This window comes from Taudactylus pleione, unplaced genomic scaffold (assembly GCF_031769625.1).
Source record: "Taudactylus pleione unplaced genomic scaffold, aTauple2 ptg000395l, whole genome shotgun sequence".
In the NCBI taxonomy this organism is placed as follows: Eukaryota; Metazoa; Chordata; class Amphibia; order Anura; family Myobatrachidae; genus Taudactylus; species Taudactylus pleione.
In genome coordinates this window covers 4,442,180-4,462,708 of record NW_028284796.1, presented here as the reverse complement: position 1 = coordinate 4,462,708, position 20,529 = coordinate 4,442,180, and the positions used below count along the sequence as shown (strand labels likewise).

The 20,529-nt window shown below is 42.2% G+C and overlaps 1 protein-coding gene across 1 annotated transcript in view; it reads right to left on the bottom strand.

Annotated features, from left to right (window-relative positions):
• NYAP2 (neuronal tyrosine-phosphorylated phosphoinositide-3-kinase adaptor 2) overlaps positions 1 to 16,388 on the bottom strand; it is a 234,027-nt gene extending 217,639 nt beyond the window's left edge. Inside the window, exon 1 of the mRNA XM_088446262.1 lies at positions 15,186 to 16,388. The gene's annotated coding sequence lies outside the window, so the exon portion shown is untranslated. The remainder of the gene's footprint in view (positions 1 to 15,185) is intronic.
• Between the last annotated feature and the right edge of the window lie 4,141 nt (positions 16,389 to 20,529).

The window sequence follows — 20,529 nt, the reverse complement described above, 5'->3', positions numbered from 1 at the left end:
GTTAGGCGTACGTACAAAAATATTTAAATTCAAGGGCTCGCTCGTATTTTCGAACGCATCTAAAAATCCTCCCCAAACTCAGACGACCCCTCCTCTAACTAACGAGCGTGCGAAATAGCGAGCGTACATCCCCGAAATGGCTTGAAGGGAACGCACGCACAAGTATAAACCAGAAGTGGCCATGTCAGATGTCGATTACCTGCTCCTTTATTCTGCCTACCTCCATCAATCGTATCATGCCAATCAATGTATCAATTAGCTTAATGGTTTTTTTTTTTCAACACAATGCAAGAAACTTTACTCTTGTCCGTGTTTGTGTTTACCCGCAGAATACGTACGGCTTAAACATTCGCTTTTATTGCTCAAAAAACATGTTAGCCACAATGAAACAATTGTTCTATTGCTGTGGATCCCCGCATATTTCCCGGGGTTCATTTCTTTATTTAAATTTGCTTACGCATGTCACTGCATCAAGCCTATCATAACTCTCCAGAGATTTCTGGCCCTGTCGAACACATGACTCATACACTAACCAATAAAATTGCTCCTGTTAATTTCCAAGATACATTAGCCAATCAGAAATTTTTGGCACACTTTATCAAAAATGAATTTTAAGAAAAACACCATTGCCATCATGAGAGCCTCCGCATTCACCAGGCGCGAGCTGCTGGTGCTAACGGAGGTGATGGATCGGCGTATCACCAGCCAGCCTCCACCCATCACCAACCGGCAGAAGCGTTCCGCGTATGCGGAGGCACGGGCTCGCCTGCGCTCCTTCGGCTCACGCCGCAACATCGGCCAGCTGGAGTGCAGGTGGTCTGACCTGCAACGGCGAACGCCCCGCTTGCTGGCATGCTTTCGCATGCAGATAGTGGAAAGTAAGTGTTATGTATTGTGGTTTTCATGTTTGTCTTTGTGGGGCAAACTGCGTGTGCATGTTTTCATGTCTGTCCTATTTTTTCATTCTCATCATATCTGCGTGTGCATGTTTTTATGTCTGTCCTATTTATTCATTCTCCTCATATCTGCATGACCATGTTTTCCCTCTATTTCTGATATATTCATTCTACTCATATTTGCATGTTTTTTGTTGGTGGTGGGTGATTTTAAAATGTTATTTGGCCAGGATTTGGCCAGAAACTAACCACAATTTGTTTGACATCTTTTAGGGGGACAGGCAAGACTACGCCGTCACCGTCCGGCCAGACGGCGGTCCCGCCCACTCTCACCCACCCCCAGCCAACACTCCACCCCAAATAATTCCCCTATTCCCCCCTCCTCCCAAGCCTTCCAAGACCCTCTCCCGGAACTGTCGGGCCTCCTTCCCCTCCGTCCCCCTTCCCCCTCTCCTCCAACCACCCCTCTTCCAATTACCCCCTCCCCGGAGTCCGTGATAACCCCGCCCCGTTCTTTGGGGAATGAAGGCTCCTCCGAGGATGAAGATGGAGGGACTTCGGGATCTGCCGTTTTGGCTACCGGTATGTTTTTCTTTTGCGTTTTTTTTAACCACAAACTGTTTGTATGTAATCATGTGTCGTTCCTTTATTCGTGATTTTTGGGTTGTTTTTTGGTGATTTAGCAGTTTGCCTTTACCTCTTCCTGCTGATTTCAACATACACATATCACACCTGTGGGTATTTCTACATAGGCCTTGTAATTTATGCAGCACCCCTTTTTTTTTAATTTTGGTTTTGGAGTGATTTCGTTGTGTTTTTGTTTTTTTAATGTGGATTCCCTATTGTTTGATTAATCCACACACTTTTCTCACCCACAGAGGAACAGAGGCGTCGGCAAGAGGTCGAAGATTGTGTGGCACACATGCGCCAAAATGTAATTGGGGTGCTTGTGGCCCTTGACCGGCTGTCTGGCATCCTTCGGCAGTAGTTTTTTTTGGTTTTTATATATATATATATATATTTTTATAGTTAACCCTGACATAAGTAGACTGTTCCTGCAAGGTTTTGCATTTTTTAAAAATTAGATTGGGTTTTGTATTTGTATGTAAAACACCCTCAAGAAACACATAACAGTAACAATGTCATTTCCCTTTTTGTGTGTAGTGTCAATTAGATATTTCTACATTTTACAGGTTCCTAGTTGGTGGGCAAGCTGCTTAGGCGAATCTTACAAAGCCAAATGATTGGACAGGCTTCCTTTTGGTGTGGGTTGGGAACCTGAAAACATATTTAATTTTTGCTCAACTGGCGTCAGTACTGGATTACCCCTTAGTCAAATGTAAGGTGTGTTAACCTGGTTAAACTTGCTGGTAACGTCCAAAAAAAGGAAGAACATTTAACTCTCCAAACATTTATTCACAACATAACTGAGAAATCAAAGTGGTCACTCACAAAAAAAACACACAGTGATAATCTCAAATACAACACATACCCAATAAAAACAAAACAAAAAAAAAACAAATCAAGAACTGGTTGAGGAAGGACCATGCCAAAATGATTCCACAAACATGGCGTTGCGATATGGGTTCCAGAATATATTCCCAAAATGACCAGATCCAGGTTTGGTAAGGGTAGCATGAAGTAGTGAGCGTTGTAGTGCCAAAGATTATGTGAACAAACCGAAGATGTTGAAAAAAAGAAAACAAAATTAGATGTTCGCAAACAAACACAAACACATTAGGTTTAAACACTGTTTTGTTAAAACTTACCTAAAAAATCTGGCCACCACATCATCGCGTATGGCCCCCCCACATACTGACCTCCGACCAACCTCGGGGGGGCCATCCTCAGGTAAGGCATCCTCTGGCTGCTTTGGGACACCACTCCTTATGGCGATGTTGTGAAATATCCCACACAGGACCACAATTTTCGACACCATATTCGGCAAATACATGAGCTCGCCACCAGAGCGGTGGAGGCATCTGAATCTGCCTTTTAAAAGGCCGATACAGCGCTCCACCACTTGCCTGGTGGCTGTAAGAGCGGAATTAAATGCACTTTGTGGGCCTGGTGTGGGAGCCAAATAAGGAGTGAGCAGCCAGGACATGCAAGGATATCCACTGTCTCCTATGGAAAAGAATTGACAACATCAGGAACACTGTGTATCAAGCTTAACATTGTTATGTACTAAAGGTCTCCACTTACCCAGAAGCCATGCATCACCAGCTTGTAGGTTGGTTAATTTGTGCCATATCCCTGATTGCCGGATGACGAAGGAGTCATGTGCACTTCCGGGTAATTTAGCATTCAGGGACAGAATCTGGAGGGAGGCATCACATACCACCATTACATTCAGGGAGTGATAGTGTTTCCTGTTTCGAAATATGGCCTCCAGCCGGGCTGGAGGCTGAAGTGGTATGTGAGTACCATCCACAACCCCTATGATGTGTGGGAAGGCAGCTATTTGGTAAAAATGGGCCTTGGCCACACTAAGGGCACCCATATCCAAAGGCATTTGAATAAAATGATGGAGGTGCTTGAAAAGTGCCTCCATCACTGCCCTCAGGATCCGGGAAAAGGAGGATTGGGAGATGCCCGCCACTATTCCCACCGTTGTTTGAAACGATCCTGAGGCACAGAAATGTAACACCGCCATAAATTGCGTAAGTGGTGGTATTGCTGTTGGACTGTCAATTTGCCGCTCAAGATCACTTTCTATTAATGAGAGAGTGTCTATGATGATTTTGGGAGGTAGACGGTAGCGTCTTAAAACCTCATCATCGGGCATTCCAAAAAGGGTGACACGTGTTCGAAATATCTGGGGCCTTGCATGCCTACGATGCCTACGCCTGGGACGAGATTGAGGTTGGTCGGCTTCCGGGAGCATGGCCAGAACAATCCGCCCCAGATCAACCTGAAATTCAAAGATTTCAAAGTAAGGCTTTTGACCCACCCCAAAACTATATTAAAACAACTTAGCTTGATGATACCATCCATTGCTGCTTACATGCCGGGGTATTGTCATGATACGTCCAAACTGAAAATAAACACCAAAATTACTTGACACATTTCACTCTGTGCATTTTTCTTTTCAAATTTTGTGCTAGACCAAAGTTAAAATATGCCAAACACCCATTTAGCAAAACAGCAAAGCGACATTTAACACAGTACATCAAAATGGGTCGAAATGTTGGCACAAAAAGCGAAAGAGAAACCACCAAAAACTTAGAATGATTATTAAGCTGTTAAAAATGCGCTAATTAGTTTGCTAATACAAGTCACAAGAGTAACTACTAAAAATGCACTAATTAGTTCGCTAATACAAGTCACAAGAGTAACTACTAAAAATGCGCTAATTAGTTCGCTAATACAAGTCACAAGAGTAACTACTAAAAATGCGGTAATTAGTTCGCTAATACAAGTCACAAGAGTAACTACTAAAAATGCGCTAATTAGTTCGCTAATACAAGTCACAAGAGTAACTACTAAAAATGCGCTAATTAGTTTGCAAATACAAGATAAAAAATGGACTTACCAAGAGCAAATATATAAGAGTCAAAATCAAAAGGTCTTTTGGGTCGAAAATAAACAAAATCTAAAATATAAGAAATTATGGATCCAAAAATTACCAAAAATAAGAAACACAATGAAACAACAATTGAACAAAAGTTAGACTTCACAAAACTTACCAAATCAAGAAACGAGGTCCCAAAAATATAAACCAACAAAGATAACGGAAAAAAAAAACGCAAATCTAACCAACAAACGAATCTCCAACCGCCAACTCCTTTCTACGCAATCAATAAACTCCAGCCAAGATAACCTCCAACAATCCAAAAACGCCACCTCGACTTGAGACACACCAAGCCATAAATAGTGTTTCGTTTCCCGCACAAATTAAGGAGGGATCATAGGGCCGCACAATCAATGATGCGGCCGCAAAATAAGGACGCATGTATAAATACGTCACGAAAACACATTCAAATTCTGGTGTATTTCTTGTTTGGACCTCAGACATGGCGACAGACCAGGGAAAAAATGGCCAAGAGTCAGGCGGTAAGTCTTTCATGCATTTTCTATCAATGATTAATTTGAAACATAAGATTAGGCAAGTTGTGATTTTGTGAATTCTGTAAATTTACACAAATAGGTGAGGAGAATGACATGGAAGAGGCTGCTGGGCCCAGTATTCCGGCCAAAGCGGCCCAAAAAAAAAGGCAGCCACATTTCACAAGAAAGGAGATGGAGGTTTTGATCCAGAAGTGTGTGGACATCCTGCCACAGGCAGACAGGAATATGAGTCTAAGCCAGAAGTGGAGAATGTGGGAAGAGGTAGCCGTTGCTGTCAATAGGGTGGGTGATTATGTCCGTCTAGCCCGGGATGTCAAACGGCGGTAAGTAAACCCTTGCCCCCCCTAAAAACAAACCCCATTTTAAACCAAAGGATAATGGCTTCCATTTTTTCCCACAGATGGGGCGACTTCAAATATCGCTTAAAACAAAAACTCGCGGACAGGGCTAGGCATGCAAGGGGGACAGGTGGGGGTCCCACCCCTGTGTCATTGGAGTTGACGGATTTAGAAGAGCTGGCACAGGGGTGTGTGCAGCCTGTGGAGGTGTTTGGCGTGTCTAACATGGATACGGACATGCCAGACTTTGCGGCTCCTCATGTTGTCCCAGGTAAATCTTTGGATGTCATCAACTCTGAAATGTTATTGTGCCAATATGTAGATTGTAATGTGAGGCTTTTCTCTTTTTTCCTAACAGAGACACAGGCGGATTAGTCTGCTCCAGAGGGGAGCCTTGGCCGCCGAATTTCTGCTGGCTCTGCAGGGGAGGAACCAGTACATCCGGCTGAGGACCCTGCAGAAGCCAGTCCAGGACAATCCCCCTCGCAGGCAGTGGCCCTCCTCACAGAACTCAATTTCAAATCGGATTCCCATACGGAGATTCTGCAGAGGATGGACGCCAGTCTGCTACGGGTGGCTGAGGCCCTGGAGCAAAATGCTGCGGCCAACGAGACCATTGGTCAGGCCCTGGCGGAAAATACCAGGGCCAACATCCGCATCGCCAATGCCCTGGAGCAGCTCGTTCGCCAGCACATGGTGGAGCCGACCTCCCTTCCTGCCGGAACATCAGGATCCTCCACCTCTGGCACAACATCAGCCAATCCTCCAAATGTGCCTAGCCCTGTGCCTAGTCCAGAGGCCACAACATCTGCCTCTGGACAGGCCAGCCCGATGGCATCCCGGACCCGGTCTGGCGCCCTCCCTCCCCCATCCAAACGGGTGAACAAACGGTGACAGCAATGGTGACTTTTCCCACAATCCTTCTGTGATTGGCTCATATTCCTTTCGGGTCAAAACTTCCCTCTCCTTTCTTGTGAAATGTTTTTATTTTTTTGATGTATGTTTATGTCAACAGTTATGTTGGGCCAATTTGTTTGATTTGGGAACATATCTTTGGGCAAAAAAGATGTCCCCAAAATTTTTAAAATAAGTTTTTTTGTTTGAGCAATAAATTGGAAATTAAACAATGACATTGGATTGTGAAATTATTGTACAAATGGGTTACATTTAATCCTGGGCCAAAAGGCAAAAACTCGGCCAAAACAAAAAAAAAAAAATAGGGCTCTTTAAGGAACGTTTAAAAATTCATATAATTCGGCAAATTCAAGAGGCACAAATAAAATGGTGCGAAACTGAAAACATGATGAAGTTATTGTTACAGTAGGCCCTAACCACCAAATTGCTGCCCAAATAAACCCCCCCAAATGTACGCAAATTGACTGTGTCATCCTGACATTAGCAGCTCTGAGTTCCACCTGCGTACGTTTTGTGCTATCCCAAAAAACTGATTTCAAAACACATACCAAGCCGGTTCGCAATCCAACACTAATTGCTTTTCAGCCCTCCCGCGATTAATCGCAACAACATCGTGGAGTCCCGGGACGGAGGAGAAGGCCATCGCCAATGTGGTCGAGTAATCCAGACCCTAAGCTGTGCGAGCATTTGGAAGGGAAAGAGGATCATCCAGTGACGTAGGAGTCGGTCCGTACACATTTTACGCTCGCATCTGCTAATGTATGTACGCCCCAAAAACGCCTCGCCACGCCTGCGTTTTTCCATCTCCACCCTCGTCAACACCCTAAAACGCCCTGTTCTGTCAATCACATTTGACAGGTCACTTCCTGTACGCTATTTTAGGAACGAGTCCAAAAAAACTCGCAATCTGCAGTACGCACATGCGCAGTGTTACACCGACGCATGCGCGGTTATTCAACATCGGAACGCAACGAGCGTACTGCTGTTAACGAGCGGCTCTGAATGAGGGCCTAAATTTGAATACGGCAAACAGGTTCAACCATGTTTGAGCTTCAATGGCTACATGCTATAGTATTTAGTAATATATTTCCAAGTGAGCTGCAAATTATACATCAAACCTAAATACACTAATACATTTGTGTTAACTGATATAATAATAATAATAATAATAATAATAATAAAATATTACCAACACTTTATCAACAACACTATAAAATAAAATGGAACCATTTAATAGAAAAGGCAACATTTTATTGTTTATTTTAAACTGTGACTCTGAGTTGAGAGCTCAGCAGTTATAAAATACACACAACGGTGGTTGAACTGAAGTAATCAGCCCCCTTCCCTACTGGGGTGTGTGCAGTAGTGTTAACATCGAGAGTAAAGAACATTGTGTAACGTGCTGGATTCCTCTGAATGGATATTAAGAGTGGGTAACACAATGTGCGAAATGGGTTTAGAAGTTGATACAGTGTCATGTTTGGTGTCTTATACTGGAAATACAGTACAGAAAGCTGTGGGGAAGATGGTTTAAGGCACATGGTTTAGCTATGTACATTGCTGTAAATCAGGGGTGGGGAACCTTCTTTCTGCCGAGGGCCATTTTGATATATAGAACATTATTCGCGGGCCTGGTGCAGGTCACACCCACTCCATGTGATGTCACACAGAGGCAGGACCACAATCGCTAGTGATTACAGCAATGCCCAGAGCATCCTGAGGATGCACCTGGGCGGTAAGGGCAGCGGTGTGACCATGTAAAGCGCCCTAAGGACGCTGCATTGATTTCGGCTGCAGGGTGCTATTCTAGGCAAAAAGGAAAAAAGCTCTGAGGGCCAGACCAAATGATACTGAGGGCCTTATACAGCCCCTGGGCCTGAGGTTCCCCATCCCTGCTGTAAATAGTGTTGGACACAATGGAAGTAATTTACAAAGCACACAAGATGCATACTGTATGCTTTTGGTTGGTTTGGTGCTTCAAAAAACATGTCGGCACTAGTAAACTAGTGGGCCGGGGTTTGTAGGAGGTGGAAAAATGTGCTGAGGAGCACTAGGAAAATATATAAACATTATATCAAAGTCCAAACCCCTAACACCTTGGAACCACATCTTTAATACAATGTAACTGTTCCATTTTCCTCTAAAATAGTGTTCACTTTATCCTTATTTATGGCTTAAATTATTCCAAATGTCCCCTTCCTCTACTTACGTGTTTGCATGTGTTACTTTTGTCAGTTTTACGTATTTCTTTTGTACATTTAGTAAACTGCGCATAGGAATACTCTTCTTTACCACAGTACATAGGAATACTCTTCTTTACCACAGTACAATTAGATGGTACTGTCAGTGCATGCATTATGACTTAATAGCCAACAAACTTGGTCTGCAGACATATGCAGTAAAGTGGGACTTTACTTTTATATTAAATCGACGCATGTGACATAACCAAAAAGGATTTTTTACTGTGCCGTAAATGAGGCCCAATATAATGTGTGTGGGATAAGTGCTGTATGTATGCATTTTATTGTATAGAAGGTGTGTTAAACTAATTAGCAGGATACTTAAGGCCATTTGCCTATTTTAAGAATTTCAATTAAACGTGGCAACCAGTCTTTTATACAGCTCTGGAACACATAAAGGAACACTGGACTAGTTGTTTTTCTGATAATAATTTCTGGTGTATCTGTTTGAAACTGCAATTGGAGTACAATCATTTAAATTACAATTTAGTCACAATACATGGGTTGTTAATCCCCCCAAAATTAAGATTGTAATAGGTGGTGTTATCGTGATGTGCATATAAGTGGGCTGTCGGTGTCTGTATATTAGCTCATTGTAAGTGAGTGATATATATGACATGAAAATGCTCATTTGCAAAATATGAGCTGTTTGGATAAACATGTATATCTGTATATATATTTTTCTTGGGATGTTAGAGCTTCTGCCTATTTATCAGGCCCCATAGCCGGTGATGACCATATTTTACCGGCAGTTTACACCTTAGGGGCTCATCCGTTATAGCTTCACCATGTAAGGCTTGGGAGAGCTACTTATGGCATATTTACCAAGGACAGCGTACCGCTGGCTGTCCTCTTATGCTATCTATCACTATCTCAGGAAGGTGACAGCAGATGCAGTAAACATGAAAAAGTGCTTTATTATTAACATTAAGCAGGCTTTCCCATTTAAATTTACATTAAAATAATTATTTTGTGCTTACTACTGCTAGCCAATTTTGCTGGGGAGCCATATTTTACTTCGATGAGCCCATGATTTTTGTGAATGGTAAATAGGCCCAAAACAACAGGTAATTTTGGCCCTATTTGATAACTAGTCACCCTAGAGTAGATTAAGTACAACATGGTAAACAGTTATGCAAACCGGCACTTTAATTTTCTTAAATGTGGATAATTTTTATTTAGAATTCCTTTTTGCTCAGTTTTCTCTCATGTTAATTGTGTGACTGTTTTATACAGTAAATGTCCCCTATGTTTCTGAGTGTTTTCCTATGCTTATCTTGTTATAATGGTAGAGTGCTGACATCAGAACATGAGGAGAACGCACAGATGCTGCTTGTTAGAGAAAGTGCACAGAGACATGTTCTATCTTAACAGGATATAGCCTGCACAACATCCCTTGTGGCACCAGCTCTAAGTGGTTAGTTACCGATTTCACAGTCAAAGAGAATATGCAAATCAGGGCAAAGTCTACATAATGTATATACTGTATGAGAGGATTAGCTAAACTGAAATTCTAAAATGCTTCATAATCAGTATACACTAGGTTCACTGTGCTTTATAATATGTAACAAACAAATGAGCAGATAGACCATCAACTTCAGGCTTATGTTAAGTGTGTTTATGTCCTTCATTAGTGGTAAAGATCAAAGTTTATGAGAATGTTGAGTAGTGCTTGTGGTCTGTTCTCCAATACATCTATTGAAACGGGATCTGAATCATTAGTCAATAGCGTTTTTAATTTCAGTGTTCTCTGAGTACATTAACAAGTGAATATGAAGTGACTGCTAGCCGATGTTTTCTCCCAGCAACCTAATATTTATTAACCTGTTACTTGCACACATTGGACACGGTGACAACAGGCTTTTCTATTGAAACAGAAATGAGATATGAGAAAGTTCAGGTCCATTATTATGTAAATTCCCTCAAATACTGTATATAAGGGTGTCCACGTGTCTTGTGTAGTAGAGGAATACTGGTTTGGGCTCCATAAAGACTTAGGGCAATCAGGGATGGAACAATGCATCTCTGGGCCCTATAGCAAAATTTTGGTAGTGGCCCAGCAATGCCACTCTGGCTTCCCCCAGCCCCATGCACTGCTTTGAGTGGCATATGTGTGGCCAGCACATGTGCTACTCAACGGAGACCTGGGGGGAGGGGGGTAGTGGAGGTCCAGGGGAGAAGCCTTGACATCTGGGCCCCATTGCGGCTGCATCCCCTGCACCCATGGTAGTTCTGACACAGGAGACAACTTGCGTTGTACACACAATTGCAATGTAGGGAATACAGGCTAATCAGATAGAAATGCATGTACAGTACAGTATATGTGCTAAAGTGGTTTACACTATACATACACAGTGTAAACCATTTTAATGCTCATGCACAGCATGACTACTATTTATGTTAAATTGTGTTGGTGGTGAATTAAAATGTAGTATACAGTATATATATATATATATATATATATATATACACAATGTGTTTAATATGTTACTGTATATGGTCCCAAAATGTAAATAAATGTTTTTCAGGGCAGTAACACAGAACAACCAGAACGGTTGGGGTATATTATTTCGCCATTCACAATGTTGACGTTCATTAGGTCAACATGAGAATATTGACATGGTTGTAATGTCAACATTTAACATGTTGACTTGAGCATAATGTTGACATTCACCATGTCAACATTCAGCATGTCGACAATGATGTAATGTCTACATCATTGTAATGTCGGCAATCTGTTTTTAGTGATATTTTATCCCAATCCCTAATTGTAACCGCAACGGTTACTCTAATGCTACATCTAATCCTAATGGGAATGTTGACTTTAAGACAGTGTTGATAGTTCCAATGTCAATATTCTGATCATTGTTGACCTTCTGCTGTAGACATTGTAAATGTCGAATGTCGACATTATTATCAAAGACTTTTTGACAGCATACAGTACCTCCAGAACCCATGACACCTTTTAGCTGGTCCCAATGACAGACATTTAGTATAGAAGGTACAGTAGCATATCAACAAATAGTAGAAAATAGAACCCTCCCAGATATCACACATCACCAAAATATTTTACTGGCTTTTTAATGTCAGATAACTAAGTTATTATAAAATCTAAATATTACCAATTTACTACATAAACAGAGATCATCAGTGGTATTAGTTGTGCCAGGGATCATTGACCCGAGCCCTGAATCTCAAGATCAGTTCCCATGTAAAATTGTTTGATTTTTGTTTACTTCTATTAACTTATTTGATATACTGCAAAGCCACGAGTATAGCACTAATGAATAGAACCTTACATTAGTGCCACTGATATATTATACTATGTCCGGAAATTGAGCGATCTATGAGGTGGGACCATGCCAAAAGTCATTTGATTACAGTATCTTGCACAGGCACTCTCCAATCCAGAGTAAGTGCCAGAGGTATTATACGCATACTGTAGGGCCTAATTCTGAGTAGGGAGTAAAGACGAAAAGAGCAAGTACTGTAAACTGTGTAACTGGACAAACCATGTTGCAATACAAGCAGTTTTTTTGCGTGCAGGCTAAATACTGGCTGCTAATGCATGTAGCCCACAAATGCTGGACGGCTTCATGTGTACACTACAACTGAGATCTGAGTTTGGATACACCCCTCCCAAATCTAAATCTCTCTGCACAATTGTCATCTGTCCCAGCTGCAGTGCAGTATGGTTTTACCAAGGTTCAAATGTACCTGTGTTTATTCTTTTGCTTGATTCCAACTCAGAATCAGCCCCAGTAACTGTGCTGGAAACACAGTGCTGCATCACTGAAGTAAATTATACCGGTAATAAATAATAATTATACTTCATAATTCAGGTAAGTGTACATACAGATTCTTAGAACTGTTGACATCCTCTCATTTTTAAGTAATAATGAAATAACATACTGTATGTACATTTAATCAGCCAGTCTTTTCATTGTCAACTAAATATGACTGGCACTGCAACATGTGGGGACAACCAAACAATTGATCTTTATCATCAAGATTTAATTTGATCAGGTACAATAGAATAAAAAATAATGTCAGCAAAAGATTCCCTATAACTTCTTCCTTCAGTCATCTGGCAAAAACTTAAGCCGGAGCTAATTGGCGCAACTGCCAGTGATTGGAACTGGGACCATTGTTGTAATTTTTAAAGCCCACGTGTACTTAATGCAGATATTGACTGAACGCTAAGAGCACTATATGTGATGCTTAATCATGTTTTTTAGACATACAGATGTGTCCTCTTAGATCCTTGCCGATCACGCTACAAACATGCACACGCATCGCACCATGGGCCCGATTCAGAGCCGCTCGCAAGCGGATCGATGTTAATGCCCTGCATATGTGCCGCAACTGGCGTGCGCATGCACGAGCCCTGCTGAGCAACTGAAGTTCAGTTGCTACGGGGCTCGCAACAAGATGGGGTGGCTGCCGATGTTGATTGACAGCTCGCCCCATTTTGTGGGCGGGTAGGGGTGGCCGGACAAGCGCAGACGTTCCCTTAGGAATGCCTGGCATTTGTTGGGAGGGGTTACTGACATCACTAGTGATGTCAGTAGTGGACTTCCTGCTCTATTAGTGCAGGAAGTCCACTCGGGCTTGTGGCAGCTATACCCTAGCCCAGGGTCTCGTCGCAAGCCCGATGGTCGTGATTATCGCAATGGTCTCCTGGCCGCTCACACAAGCTGTGGGTGGTCTCCCACAGCTTTGTGAGCGGCAAAAAAAAAATACGCCCACATTCAGAGCGAGCGCCCTCCAGCAGTGAGTGGCTCTGATTGAGGTCCAATGTGATTTTCCGCAGCAGCATACGCTACGGTACACTATAGCGTGCACTGTGATCGCACCATGCAATCCTATAGAGTTGCGGGTGCGAACGCAGTGTACTTATCCACTCGCGGGCACACGCCTTGCGTCATGCGTAGCGCGATTTGCCACATACGCAGCAAAGAAGCAAGAGGACATATCTACATAAAGTCATAACTTGCTGCTCTGAAGCTGAGAAATAAAGACTAGATGGCAAAGGTTTTGTGTCAAAGAATTCAAAATAATACATCATTAGATGGCATAATAAATGCCCCAGTTATGAGGTGCTATTTTTTTACCCCTTATTCATCTCTTCTTAAAAACTTGATAAAAAGGTACTTTTAGAATTATTATGCATCATATGGTAGGACAGTATTCAAGTAGTTTACATGAACTCTTATTGTGCGCATCTATTTTGAATAGAGTCAGTTGGAGTTAATTTCCCTAATATTTCCATAGCACCTGCTCTATGCACAAAGCACAGACTTCAATAATGAAGCTTGAATGTTGTGCTACGATACATTATACTGTATGCTGTAAAGGTTTTATTTATATTTAGACATATTATAGCCCATTTATGGCAGAGAAGCAACGCAAAGAGCAGAGTACATTTTTGCCTCTTAATGAGGTCATGCATCCATCATTGCATCTGTAGAACAGGTTTTGCCGACAAACAGCCTGGATTCTACATGCATAATTATATGGAAGCAGTTGTGCAAAAGTGACATCAGCAAAAGTTCCAAAACAAGATTTCATCTGTGTGTCCAAGATGTTTATATGAGCTAACAGGGCTGGAAAATAGACAAGCTTGAGGACTCCCCTACTTTGTATTCTGACACAGAATTTGTATGATGCAAGAGATCTTTAATGTCAGCTTAAAAGTTCAGTTAAAGACTCTTTAACATTGTTTTTATTGCATGTCATAAATGGCAAGCATCTTAAACAAAAGTTGTGATAAATTATTTTATTATTGCATAACCCACACATCTGACACTTGATATAAAAACACCTGTTATCTATTTCCTTTGCCTAGTTGACTTGTGTGATTCCTTCCCATAAACTGTTCATTTGACTCTCATTAAGTTATAAGTTCAGTTTAGGTAGGTAGCGCCTTAAACAGATGTTGCACTTTCATGCCCTGTTAAACTGCAGCACACACTATGCAATGTGCATAGGCAATGTGACTTGTGTTGTGTATATGCCTTTTACTAATTTTACTAGCACATAAACATGAGAAGTGCCATGCCGGGCAACATGAAGTAATCCCTTGCAAGTACTATGGTTTTACTGCACATTACTGTACATATGTCAGAAGTACAACAACAGATAAATGAAACAGGAAAACAATCCACACTTGACCTGATCTGCCTTTATGATCACACGGAGCATTATAAACACTTTATTTATGGCCTCAATTAAGAATCTACTGCACAATCTTCATCATTCTCTTCAATACTGTTTTTTTTTCTTCTTCCAGAAATTCCAACTTCTAAATAAACTGATCCATACCGGACTAAAATGAACACATATGTTTCCATCATCCATTATTCATAATATCCTAAAGCAAAACAACTTACCAGCTGGTAAAAAGGTAGGGTGAGGGAAGAGGATATGTCTGTATAGAAAAGATGAATGAAAAACTGCTCTTCTCATATAAGTATAGAAAAGTGATATTACTACATGACGAATCGCTTAATGACACATAATAAATGTCTTAAGAACAGATGGCACAATATGTTCAAAAGGCAAAATGACAAATAAATGTAAGTACTAAATGCATTTAGACTTCTAATATCAAGGACGTTGTTACTGTATGTCTATGTCATTGCTACATTGTACGTGTAGTGTATAGGTGAAGTGTAGCTCCAGGGACACGTTATTACTATTATAAGCATAAATAGTATACATACCGAAAACAACAACTGTCTAGTCGAGCTGTATTATAACCAAATGTGACTTTTAATCACCAGAAGCCCTTCCTCAGGGTTTGTCTCAGTGCAATCTGAAAGGATATTTCAGCACCATACAGCAGACTTAAATTTGGACTGTCTTTCTTCAGCTAAAGTGCATTTTACCATGAAGTAGTCCACAATGTCAAATCTCGCATCCTTAGATGATGGTATCCTATTAATCTTCTCAATAAAGGCTTTGGCCTTTAAAGTTAGCTACAGTGTTGGTTGAGAGAAGTAAATAAAATGAAATGTTTCCTCTTTAAATTCAGATGCAACAATATGAGCGCATAGATAATGGGTGTGTGCCAATAACACCCTGATCTGTGGTCCAACAGAGAAGAGCGTGGATACTGTCTCTCCACTTTACTACACAGAAAATCGCAGCACAATCAAATGCAATCACACTCAGCTGTCCGTGGTGCCTCATTTGAATATACTCTGAAGAGGCAAAAATATATAGGAAAAGAAAATATGAAATAAATCGCAATATATTAGAAATGGCTTATTCCTCAGTAAATGATGTGTCTCATTCCTACTTAGAGAAAGCAGTCTGGCTGGCTCATGGTGTACTCCCTCCCCTGTGCCAGCCGGCAGACTTGCACTCCCTCTCCCTCTCTGATTGCTGCTTTCTGTTGATGCTTTTGTAGTGTAGATTAATCAGGGATAGCGGAACAAAGAGAGTGCCTACCTTCTTCCCAAATAAACTGTGACCAGTCTCTTCTTTAGCTTTGCAATCCGTCCTCTTCCACCACAGAGAGCAGTGAGCATTCCAGCACCTTGGACAGCTCCTGCTAGTCAGGCCCATTGGAAACGTCTGGGGATAGAGCAGATGAAGAAAGAAGCCAAAGAGCACAGCACCATCATTTCGGTTTTTGCACAGGGTCCTCAGTAAGGCATCCTTAATCAGATGATGTCACTCCCCAGCCAAAGTCAGCGTCCAAATAATCAGGAGTAACATTAAATATAACAGTCTGTGAGCTCATTCCCCACCTATTTCAGTCTTAAAGCAATAATGCATAAGCAAGAACAAAGGCTGCAGAGCAAACTGACACTTAGCCCATGTTGCCTCTACAGAAAGCAAGCAAGCGATGAGATAGGAGGCTCATGTCTGGAAATCAGAGTGGCACACGCTGTTCCTGGCATAGCTTTTGCACTCTCTTCCTCATGGTGCAGCAGTGAAATGCATACAATTCAGGCTGACGTATATCAGGTTGCTGCTGCTGCTGGGGTGAAGATAGGAGGAGCTCAGTAACCTCGTCAAAACAACCCCCCACCACCTGCTTCCACTGCATAAATACAGAAGGGCCCTGTAATAAAGCTGCAGAGATTGTCCCATGTGTCTAAACACTTTTGTCTGAGGAAGACATAAATATTCTCAGTGTACTGTAGGCATTGATTTAAAAGTTTCAAGTGACATGGCTCAATCACTTAGCACACAAGCCACCGTTGTTATATTTGTAAGCTGCACACCATTAAAGTTTAAATTATAATAATAATGGCATTAACTTTCAGTGTGTGCTGTGCAACTTTGTAATGAAACACTAATAACAAAGATTACTTACTACGCTTCCTTTTCTCAGTACCTTGAACATTTATTATCAAATACTGTACATGTAAATATTTTACTGATTAAAAAACCACAAAAAATAAATGTGCACACGCAATTGTCATACGGGCTAGTGATATTTCATATAATATTGACATTATCATGTCAGAATTACAGTGAGTTCTTAATGCATACAAATAATAGCTAATATATACTAGTAAGTCTCACAGCTGTCTGATAGATTTCTTATACAGATGTATTTTTAGCTCTCATATAATAATCAGTTCTTTTATGCATGTATTATATTTGCTGATTTGCATTACCTACACCAGTAGATTCTTCATACAAAATATAAATAAATGTACATAACAACTGGCTTGTGGTTTGAAATGGCACCTTAATAACATTGTTTGTGTAATAGAAATACAGGATCTGATGGGCGTAAGCTCTTTTTCTGCGCAGATGATGCCTATTTTTATTGTTGTGTGTATGTGCAGTCAATGTAAATTAGGATGCATTATGTGCATAGGCCTTCGTACACGTAGGTGAAACAGAGGATAGAGGGGGTATGCAAACATTTGCCAAGTAAAATACGTTCATGTTCACACGAATACATCCCGTTTAGACTACGGGAAAGACGCATATACACCTGTCAGGAGATGTATAGCTTCCAGGTGCTCCTGGTGCAAAATACACACTGATGATGATTGGCAGATGTTTGATTGGCTGAGTGCATCTTCATCACTCCAACTGATGTTAATTTTATTATTAGTGTGGATTCTGTGATCTATTGACAGTAAAATTAGATTAATTATTAATATTGATTAAAAAACTGTCCAGACACAGACTCTCTTACATATATAATACTTCATTAAACTACTATATTGTGTATGCATTGTGTATAGTAACTTACTGTAGCTTTTGCGACTAACACTATCAAGACCCATATCCTGTCATATATACTATTATTTTCTTCTAGCATAAATGTGGGGCATATACCATTGTTCTTTCCTGGCATAAAACTGATTCTTATGCTACACACTGCAGTGGCAAATGCAGGATTTGCAAGGTTTTTTTTCCATATATACAGTATGTGTGTGTCTCATATATATATATATATATATATATATTCATTTATGTCAAATGTTTCAACCTTCCCGATTTCAGCAGGACAGTCCCATGTTTGAGGGGCACTCTGTCACCGCTGCTCTGCATAGCAAAGCTGTGGTGAATGGATGACGCACTGTATTGGGAGCTCCAGCATGACGAGAATGGGGGCATGATGTATAATGAGGCAATGTTAATTTTTCCAGGCACGATCAGTCAGCACGTCCCCATTAATTTCTATGGGGAGAGACCTGTCACCCATGGTGGGGCTCTTTTTTCCAAGGTTTCAGGATGCCTACATGGACTGAAGAGGATGTAACCCTTTCAGATTTTAAGTAATAACTAGGTGAATGTGGGCAGTGTGGTGGGTGTTTTTTTAATAATGGTTTACAATTTTCAGTGTGTGTTGTTTTTTTACAGGTGGACTACAGCTGCCAGTGGTCCCTTAATGTCCAGACGTGCTGGCACTTGTGGTTCGACAAGTGCCATCAAGCAGAGGCAGGCTTGCTTAGACTTGTAGGCCGAGTGTGGTATTATATGTCGACAGTCATCAGGTCGACATGAGAATATTGACATGGTCAAACTGTAGACATGCTGCATGTTGAAATGGTCGAACTGTCAACCATGACCATGTTGACATTCATCATGCCTATACGGATGATATGTCAACATAATGAACTGTCAACAAACCATCCATGATGGCCCAATGGTGTGGCAGCATCGGCTCCAGTGTCTTCCCAGTCCTGGCAGGCATTTGAAAGTCACATCCAGAGCAGACCTGTGATTCAGAATTCTGATAAGTATTTATCCCTTTATCCCTAACCATAACCCTCCCCCTAGTGCCCAACCCTAACACCCCTCATCCCCACAGCCTAACCCTAAAATTCCCTCACAGCCTATGCCTAACCCTCACGGCGGTGCCTACCCTAACCATCGGCATACTCAGCATGTCGACATTTCACATAGCGACAGTTCTGATGTTGACATTGTGAACATATCGACATTCTAAGCATGTGGACATTTTGCCTGTTGACAGTTTGAATCATGTAGACAACATTATGACTCGACATGGTTACTGTCAACCTTCTGACCGAATACCTGTAGGCCACCTGTAATAAACAATATTATTTAACTTATTCATTACTACTGCCTCCTCACCCAAAGCACAGGGGGTGCAGAGAAGAGCCTTGGGCTTTCCTTGCTGGTTGTTTATGGGGAGTGGGGACCCCTTCTATAGTGTCAGCCCCCTGGCTGGTTAAGCATGGTGCTGCTTTTTGGAAAATAGGGGAACCCCATTCCTATTTTCCAATACCAGCCAAAGCTCAAAGGTCCAGGGCTGGTTGTGAATTTGGGGGAACTCTGTACTTTTTAATTTTTACAAATTCTACAATTTTACAGAACGAAGCTTGCACAGATCATAGTGAAAAGTAGCAGAAAGTATAGGTAGTCAGAGACCAGGGGCTGAGACCTGGAAGGTATGCCAGGAACAAATGCAGGAAAGGTCCGGATAATTTAAATAATGTAGGCAAGTCTGAATGCCAGGAGCAAATGCAAGGAAGGCCTGGATGGTTGAAACAATGCACGGAAGTCTGGATGCCAGGAGCAAATACAGTGAAGGTCTGGAGAGTTGACACATTGCATGGAAATCAGGATGCCAGGAGCAAATGCAGGGAAAGTCTGGATAGTTGAAACAATGCAGGGAAGTCTGGATGACAGGAGCAAATGCAGGGAGATACAAAGAGCAGGACAACATTAGAGGCAGGCAAGGACGCTATAACAGGCATGGAGTTACCTGCACAGACGCCGATCAGCAACCCCATAATCAAGGAAGGCACCTGATTATGCCACAGCTGTTCAAGTGAGTGCGGTGGAAGCAGGTGAGGGAAGATGCCACAGCAGGGACCAGTAGCCAGTGCAGTGTGATGTGTCGTCCTGGAGGCCAAGCAACAGCTGGGACAAGAAGTCAGTGTGGCCAATGAGTGTGGTGTAATGCAGTATTCTGGTCACCTGCAACCAGGGCCGGACTGGCCATCGGGCACTTTTGGCATATGCCAGAAGGGCCGATGGCCACAAGGGCCGATTCGACAGAGCGCAGGCATACCCGGCAGAACAAACTCCCGGGCGTTGCCATGCATGCTCTGAAACCGCGGCCGCGTCATTGCGTAATGACGTCATGATGCATGCGCGTCATGACGTTCTACACGCGGCCGGCGGTCAAGCTCCATACAGGCAGCATCCACCCGCGGCGAGGTGAAGTGTAGTCAGACAGCTCCTGCACGCTGTCAATGCTAGGCAGCCCTGCTTCGTTATCTACTATGTGTGGCCATGTCAGGGCCGGATTACAAGCAGGGCGGTCGTCCTGGGGCCCCCTGGCTGGCTCCCGCGTCCCGGCAGCATGACCCTTTTATTAAATAATGCCGTAAGCAGGGGGCGGGGCCTTATGCCACGAAGTGCCCGCCCCCTTTAGGAAATCTGGTACGTACCTGAGTGCTATCGAGAGAGCATGCAGTGAACACACACATTCCTTTCCAACCTCTCAATCTCTCTCTCTTCCTCACTTACTCCACTTCTCTCTGTCCCCCTCCCTCTCTCTTCCTTTATCTCACTCTCTGTCTCTCTCCATCTCTCTCACTTTCTCCCCCCTCTCTT